This window comes from Sander lucioperca, chromosome 9 (genome assembly GCF_008315115.2).
Source record: "Sander lucioperca isolate FBNREF2018 chromosome 9, SLUC_FBN_1.2, whole genome shotgun sequence".
Lineage (NCBI taxonomy): Eukaryota > Metazoa > Chordata > Actinopteri > Perciformes > Percidae > Sander > Sander lucioperca.
In genome coordinates, this window is record NC_050181.1 from 16913977 (window position 1) to 16922785 (window position 8809).

At 40.3% G+C, this 8809-nt stretch overlaps 1 long non-coding RNA gene across 1 annotated transcript; it reads left to right on the top strand.

The window, feature by feature from the left end:
- Positions 1-438: 438 nt before the first annotated feature.
- LOC118495757 lies at positions 439-4317 on the top strand. The gene is made up of 3 exons (XR_004898187.1): positions 439-589; positions 3354-3356; positions 4307-4317. It is a non-coding gene; the product is annotated as an uncharacterized LOC118495757 (long non-coding RNA).
- Positions 4318-8809: the final 4492 nt, after the last annotated feature.

The window sequence follows — 8809 nt, forward strand, 5'->3', positions numbered from 1 at the left end:
AGAGAATATGGGGTAATGTGCAGAGGGAGATACAGATACGAATATGGACAATATGAAGGAACCAGGAGAACTCTGAACCAGGATGGTGTGGATCTGTTCAGATTTCACCACATCAACATTGCTGAGAAGCTGCAATGTAGTGGACTACATTCCTGTGTTTGTCTGATATATATACATGTTTGCATGTGTAACATATACTTTGTATAATATTCTTGCATTGATTGTTTGAAGAATGATGTTTTCTGTCATGAAGTGAATATATGGAGACCTCAGATGTTTTTCTTTTTTCTCAACGCTTAGGGAAATGGGGTCTAGGCAGGAAATAGAAGTCCTTTTTCAGATCCGAAGGGTCGACCTGCCTGAATTTGGACATTGTTTTGATTTTATTTCATTTTCTGAGGTTTTCACATATATTTGCTTAAACCATAATTCTACATAAATTGATAAAGATTTATTTTCTAATTGATCTGGAGTACAGTGCGTGGCCGCCTGGGCAGAGGGGCCGTGAGAGATTTTCCTGTCTCAATTGTTTGAAGGATATTTTGGAAAGATAGCTGCCAGACAGGTTTTCACTCTCACACTCCATAAAGTTATTGTATTGTTAAAATCATACTACAAGGAACATGTGTTGGAGAAATTGTTCTTTTGTTGTGATCTTACTCTTTTTGTTTTTCGAGACTTTATTAAGTCTCGAAGGGAGGAAATGTGGTATATTGACAGTCTATAACATTCTATACACTTTGACTTAAGAGTTGGTATAAGGAGGATGCATGAACTTTACCCTACATTCACTAAGAACATCTAGAAATTGTTAACATGAGCAGAGGTCCCCCCAAGACAGAAGATACCTTTTTTGGAGTTGTGCCAGATAACAGGCATTGATTGGTCAGTTATCTGGTCGAATCATATACTCACACATATCACGTCCTATGTTGATACAATGCATAGGATATATACGTTGTTCACACAAAGAAAAGGCGGAATGACTTTTTGGAAGAATTTGGGTTGGTCGTTCTCCAAGCTCTCTGCAGGAGTTTGTAAAATTGATGCTGAATCTTTGCTTGTAATAAACCTTTTTATAATCAAGAACAGTGTCAGCGGATTCCTCTTCATGCAGCATCACAGCAATACTATTTAAGGCACCACAATGACAAGCAGCAAAGGGCCGCTGCGGTAAGGACTGAGCCTTAGTATAGACTTTTTCAATGGAATTCCATTGCTAGGCAACAGCCTGGCCCCGTGTTAACTTCCTATCATTCAATGGAATTGACATACACCGCAACAGGAAATCAACTTAAGTCCATTTAGAATGTTAATGTATACATCTGTGAAAAGGTGGGGCGCACGCTCAACCAGGTGAGCTACCAGGGCGCCCCAAGGATGTTGACTTTTGATTAAAACGTTTTCTAATTTTAAGAATAAACAGACCATATGAGTATACAAGTCCATCAAAATCATATACCACCCTCGTAGGGGCAAAATAGCCGAAAACAATTGGGGTATTAGTGAAGAGTTGTGCGACAATTGTGATGGACAAAGGTAAAATGTAAAAGGAATCATATTCAGCACAGATTTTTCCTCAGAACAGGAGAGATTAAAGGTAGATGAGGGCAGAGCAGATATGAGTGACAGCAAGATCGTTATGAAGTAGTCCTCGTTATGTTTCAGAACAGATAGCAGAGGGAGTACATGTCTATACTGCCCCCAGGGGTTTCAAAAACCGTGCACTGTAGAGATTGTTAGCTGTGAGCAGAAATAACTGCCTGTCTGGCTGACAAAGGCATGTACAGTAGAGTGAAAGACGACAAACAGGAATAGAAATAAGTAGGAGGCTGATCGCACAGACTCCACGGTAAATAACAAGAACCCAGAATAGATATGAGACGACGTACGCGATCCTATCCAGGTCACGAGAGAGTCGGGCTGTCTTATCATATATGATGGGAAATAAAATGACAGGAAATCCAAATAAAATAGACGAGATGGGTAAGAATGAATTTCCACTGGCAACCATCTTTGCAGTTAGACTGTATTTATGAGGATAGGCAGTGAATCATTGCGGAGGACTGTGGGAATTCAAGCATCAAGTCATTTCAGGTTTAGCAGCGAGGAGGAGGTGTCAAGTCAACTTTATGAACATGTTATTCTCTTCCTCCATCTCTCCTTGGTTGACGTCTGAGCTAAAGGAATAATCTACCTGTTTCTTCACAGGTTAAGAACATGCAGGATGAATTGCCTGTCCGTCTTCAGTTTTTTTGTGATTGATGCGGGCAAAAATCCTTGATTATGCGGCACGTTTTCTTAAAAAATGCAATGGAATACGCGGGATATTTATGCAATTTTATGCAATGAAATTGCGGGAACTTGCAAAAATTGCAGGAACTTGCAAAAACTGCAGTTTCATCATGGCTTCATCGCGGGGTTTGCAGCTTTTTGATGATGTTCACGTCACTTCATAACGTCAATTCATAACGTCAATTCATAACATTACTTCATAACGTCACTTCATAACGTCACTTCATAACGTCACTTCATAACGTTCCAATGACAACAGGGGAAAATGGCTGCTCTTGTGTGAAGTAAACGCAACATTTTTTTGCAACGAAAATGCGGGGATTATGAAATCATGCAAGCCCCGCATATTTTGCGCGGAAATCGGCAATTTATGCGGCGAAAGTGCGGCGTATTTGAAAAAATGCGGCCCCCGCATAAATATGCAGACTTTGGTTGATTATGCATTGAATTATGCGATCGCATAATCGTGTTTTTCTGGAGGGACTGATTAGTAATCATTTCCTATGTATCAATGTTAAAGATGGACCAGGTCAGCACTTTATTTGAAGGGCCACAAACATGATGAAGTAATGACAGTAATAAACAATACACTAAACTGTATTTCTGAAAACACTTGAGGCAAGATCAGAACCCCCTAGTTTGACAGTTTGATCTGATACGTAAGCCTGGTGTGAAGACGTAATGTTTTGTTCATCATGATTACAACACTACAATTCAGTTTTTTACCAATGAAGAAGACATGAACATCAATACATCATGAAATCAGAAATCATGATGATTGAAATACCTTAATTGGTGCATCGATTAACACATTGTTCCTGCATTAAAGGTGCACTATGAGTTCCTGTATGAGTTCCTGCATGGTTTCAGCGCAATTTCATTTTTGTCTCAAATCGTAGGCATCTCTCCTTGATCCGCTAGCTGCCAGCCCCCTGAATACACCGTGAAAAAGCCCGGTCTCGGGAGACAACACAAGGGTCGTAAACGTCAGACAAATACTTGGGGCACAGGCTGTGCACCAAAATACAACAAACACGTTCCAGCCAATCACTGACAAGATGGTTGGGGGACGGGGTGGGGGTTAATGCGTCTTTTTCACTGAAATTAAGGCTGCTGCTCTAAAAGCACCCCCTCCCCCAACCATCTCATAGTGCACCTTTAAGTCATGCTGATACAGAACACACACAGTGTATGCTAACTTGTACTAGCAATGACTTCTATAGACCTTTTTATACGGAGGACATTTTGACTTATCACAGTATGAAAAAGCATAGGTAGTAAATTAATGATGGCTGAGTTCCATTAAGTTGCTTCAATTTCATTGTGCATTTTGGATTGCTGTCATAGTTGCATGAGATACTATTAATCCTTACATTACTGATAGTTCATCAAGTACTACATGAATGAATTCATGCTTTTTTGTGCATGAAGTCATGCGTGAATTCATAATAATTCATGTACCATTATCATAAGGTGTTACCGATTGGTTTTGCCTCATTTCATCTTACGACTGAGCCTTGGGTCAGATGTCGGGCCCTGATTCAACTCATCTCTGTCCTCAGTGAAGATGGACAGGCAATTCATCCTGCATGTTCTTAATCTGTGAAGAAACAGGTAGATTATTCCTTTAGATCAGACATGAATTCATAACTTATGTCCCATTATTATAAAGTGTTACCAACCAATCTCACTGGCTTGGGGAAATATAAACGTGACATACTTAACATTTTTCATGTTGATACCATGACCATAGGTAATACTAACTTTGATGGGCTGACAGGTGTTTATCAAAACCGTATAACCTCAAATACAGTGATTGATTGATTGAAAGTGTTTACTTCAAATATGTAAAGAACAGAAACAGCAGACAAGAAATAGTAATTGAAAAAACAAATCAAAATGAATAGATAACAAGATAATGAAGAAATGAATAATAATAATAATAATAATAATAATAATAATAATAGTTTAATAATAATAATTACAGCAAAGGAAATTGTTAAACACTCAGTTTTTTTACATATTTGAAAATGGACTATGTTCTAAATTACAGTAAGTTTATTTAAAAGAAACTTTGCCTGAAATCCAAGTGGCTGTTTAAAATGTATCTATAGTTTCCATATAAACAGAGAAAAGTGGCTGTGGTTAGCTCGAATTGGTTTGAGTCAAATAGTGAGAAGTTTTCACAGTGGAAAAAGAAGTATCAAAACATCCAAAGAAACTTCTCAAACCACTCCTGCAGCACAATACACGTCTCTGCAATCAATCTGTATGTTCAATAAACAGTCCCGCTTTCACCAAAATGTGGCTGCAAATGCTTCCAGCAGAGCAACACAGCTTAAAAAAGAACAGTAGCATTTCAGCCTGCAGGAAGTGAGTTGATCTTGCACTTTGAATTGCAGGTAACTATAGCAGCAATTCCTATGCCCCATACTTAAATTAACTACAAACAAACTTTGGCAAAGACTGGCAAAAACTGGCAACAATTCAAACATACGCTTTCTTTTCTTTGGTAAGTGGCCATGGAATAAGCATGAGAATGCACTCGCAGCGTTCGCACAATAGAAACACCACGGTGCCTTGCATCAAGGCTTCCATCCAATCTGGTATTTTCTTAAATGGGGACACCATGTATTTAATTTTTGCTGACATAACTCATAAAGAGATTTATATGCAATTCAGAATAAATGTGAGGTGCAGTTACTTGCATTAACAGGAATACCAGTGGCAGGAAAACTAACGGCATGCAACCCTAACCCTAACCATACCACAGCAACCCATTTATCATGCAGCTCACACAGCAGGGCCATGAAAACCTGAACACAACGGCTCTCTGTCACCTCAGATGCACACCCCTGTCTGTGGACAAGGGGGTAACTGTGAACCCACATGGGAGAGGAGCTCTTGGTATCATTCAGCAGGGTTTGTTCGTTGAAAGAAAAAGCCCTGAAAACGGAGAGGAGAGGGGGAGACGTGCAGCGAGAGTCAGCAGGGGAATCTGATAATGAAAACCAACTGAGAGTATAGACAGCAGGGGAATCACATGATAAAAACACCTGTTGAGAGCAAACACAACGGGGGAATCAGATAACACTGGAGCCAGAGTCTGCGAGAAACAAGGGATCACACACACACACACACACACACACACACACACACACACAGATTTGTGGCACTATCTTTGTGGGGACCCGTTATTAACATAATGCATTCCCTAGCCCCTTACCCTAACCTTAACCATCACAACTAAATGCCTAACCTTAACCCTTACCCTCACCCTCACCCTAACCATAACCTAAGTCTTAACCCTCAAACAGCCCTTTAAACTTGTGGGGTCCAGCATTTTGGCCCCACAAAGCTGTCAGGACCCCACAAGTATACTGGACTCCCGGTTTTTGGATCCCACGAATATAGTTAAACAAGCCCACACACACACACACACACACACACACACACACACTCCACATGAGCGTCACACACCTCGGTGGCCTGCAGACACACCGCATACTGAGAAAGCAGCTGGCTGTTTAATGTTCTAATCAGACGGGTGAGAGACTTTAAAACCATGTGAACCTGAGATGCGTAACAGGCTTTTTTAACGATCTCAATGAAGATTTCTCTGTCAGCTGTGTTGCGGGAAGCTCAAAGCATTCCCCCGTTTCTCCCAAATACCCTCCTGTAAGTAAAATTCTTCATGGTGGAGTAACAAAAGTGACTTTTTGTTATGTGGCTTTTGTAAACACTTTCATTGTTGGAAACGTCATCACACAATCTTCAGCTTTACCTCCTATGAAAAAGTAGAATGAATGCTATTTAGGGGTCCAAGCCCGAGGGGGCTGGGAACCACAGATTCAGCGGAGCTGTGGAACCCTATTGTTTTCCTAAGGATTATTATTTTTCCGTTGATAAAACTGATGCTACAGCCTAAACTGTACATGGTGGGGGGGTACCATTTTCAGATCCAGATCCCTCAACACGTTCTCACACCCATCTCGTAAAATATGGACGCTTGGTCAGGTGCATTTGTCGTTCTTATTGACGCGGTTTAGCGGTTTAAGTAAACACGCTTGGTCGGGACTATTGCCGTCCCTTTAGCGCTTTAAGTAAATGCGCTTGGTCGGGACTATTGCCGTCCCTTTAGTTCTATAAGTAAACGTGTTTGGTCGGGACTATTGCTGTCCCTTTTGATGCAGTTATGTTAAGGAAAAGGTTGTGGGTGGGCTTACGGTTCCGTGACACGAGGGAACTATGGTACAGTTGGGTTTAGGAAAGGGTCGTGGGTGGGCGTACGGTTCTGTGACACATGGGAGGAAAGAAAAAAACGACTATAGCAAGCGTGACGCGAACCCCGCTCTCCTGGGTGAAAGTCCTGTGTTTGACCCATCCACCACCCCAACCAACCTCCTTACATGGAAATTCACCCTTACAGACTACTCGCTAAATCCTAACTGCTTTTTCGTCGCATCAGACGCTGACAGCCACTGTCCAAACGTCCTTATTTTACGAGTTCGGAATGAGAACAGGTTGGATCCCTGCAAGGACTTTGGACAAAAAAAAATGCACCACTAGGTGGCGCTATAGCAGAGATACGCGTTTGGCCCTGTAACTCCCAAAGCGTACATCTCACATTAAAAATACACATATTCACACGTTCCCTGAATTCAGCTGAATCTCGGGATGTAGGCCACGGCCATTTCCGCCTAGATTTTTATGCTAACTACCTCCTAGACCGTGCGACCGATCTGCACAAAACTTGGTACATCGCATCTCCAGACCGATCTGACAAAAAGGTATCAAAAGAATTTTTATCGGATAAAAATTGCGCAAATTACGCACAACCAAATTTGTGTAGCTAGCTATTTTGACATTGAATTTCATTGTAAGCCTAGCCAGGCAGCTAGGCTACTTGTGCATTTGTTTGATTACATGTTTTGTTGGCGAACATTGATGCTTGTATTAACACGAATTTCACAAGCTACAATAGCAACGATAGCTTGCTAGCAAACTACCTGCTAGCTACCTATGCTACCTAGCTTCAACCCTCTCTGCTAGCTGCCTAGCAGCCGGTGTTCTGTTGCGGTCTGGGGTGTTGTTTTCGCGACCACGCCCCCGAGGCAATATTTCGCTGGCCGAAATTTGCTTGGTGTTTCGCTGTATAGTAACGAAGTAGAACTACTTCACTACTCTACTTAAGTACTAAAAGGCTGTATCTGTACTCTACTGGAGTATTATTTTTTTCTCCTACTTCCACTTTTACTTGAGTACATATTTTCGATGAGTTTAATACTTTTACTATAGATTTTTTATGTGCTGCATCGTTACTCGTTACTGTTGTGAATTCCTCATGCTACAGAGACTGTGTAGGTTAGTGTGTGTAGTGTGTACGTTAGTTACGTACGCTAATTACATAATTTACGTAAGAAATCCCAGAGATCGCGTCGTGTTTCTTTTCATTACGGTTGCCCCGTTCAGAAGTCAGAGACGATGTAAGTTTGTACTCTTTCTATTTAGCTATTGGTGCAGCAGATTAAGCTATTCCTGAGTTGTTTCAGTCTGCAATAAGTACTGAATGTTAACCGTTTGACCCTGTGACGTGAAGCTGCTAGTTTTATCTGTACTTTGCTAGCTTGCTAACTTTCCTGTTCATCACACATGTTACTAGCTAATGTGTGATAACTTTTTGGGGGGCTTTAATTGTTACTGTGCTGGAGAGGATGTTTATTTTACTTGCACAGTGTGATAATTGTACATTTTATTTCAGTATTTGTTAATATTTGTTATTTTTAATATAATTAATATTTGTTAATTCCATTGGCTACAGCCTTGGCTAAACATTTGACATAATATAAACAATATGATATTCAAACTTTTGACTGCTTTCTTGAATAACTAAATAACACAATACTTGTACTTTTACTTTCAGTACTTGAGTAGTACATTTTAAAATAAACTACTTGCAATACTTAAGTACAAAACCTTTTGAATACTTTAGTACTTCTACTTAAGTGTTGTGCTTAAAGAGCACTTCTACTTCTCCTCGAGTCACTTTTTTGATAGAGCACTTGTACTTTTACTCAAGTGTGGGTCTCTAGTACTTTATACACCTGTGGTGGAAACCTACTGTTACACTAATGTGCGCAACTTCAAATTTACAGTGTAGATGTAGAAGGGTTAATGCACCTCACATACCAAATATTACACACATGGACCGCTAGGTGGTGCTATATTGACGTCAAACGTATTTTTGCCTATAACTTCCACAATAAACATCACACATTACAAAACCTTACATCCACGTGTTCCTTGAATCAAGCTGAATCACAGGATATAGGCCACGGCCATTTCCACTAAGAAGGTTTTTTTTTTGCAAAACCAAAAACCAACTTTTTCAAACTCCTCCTAGGCGACTGATCTCCACGAAACCTGGTACATTACATTTCAAGATGGACCTGACAAAAAGTTATCATAAGAATTTTGCTACGTTAAAGTATGCACAATTTACAACCAAACTAAT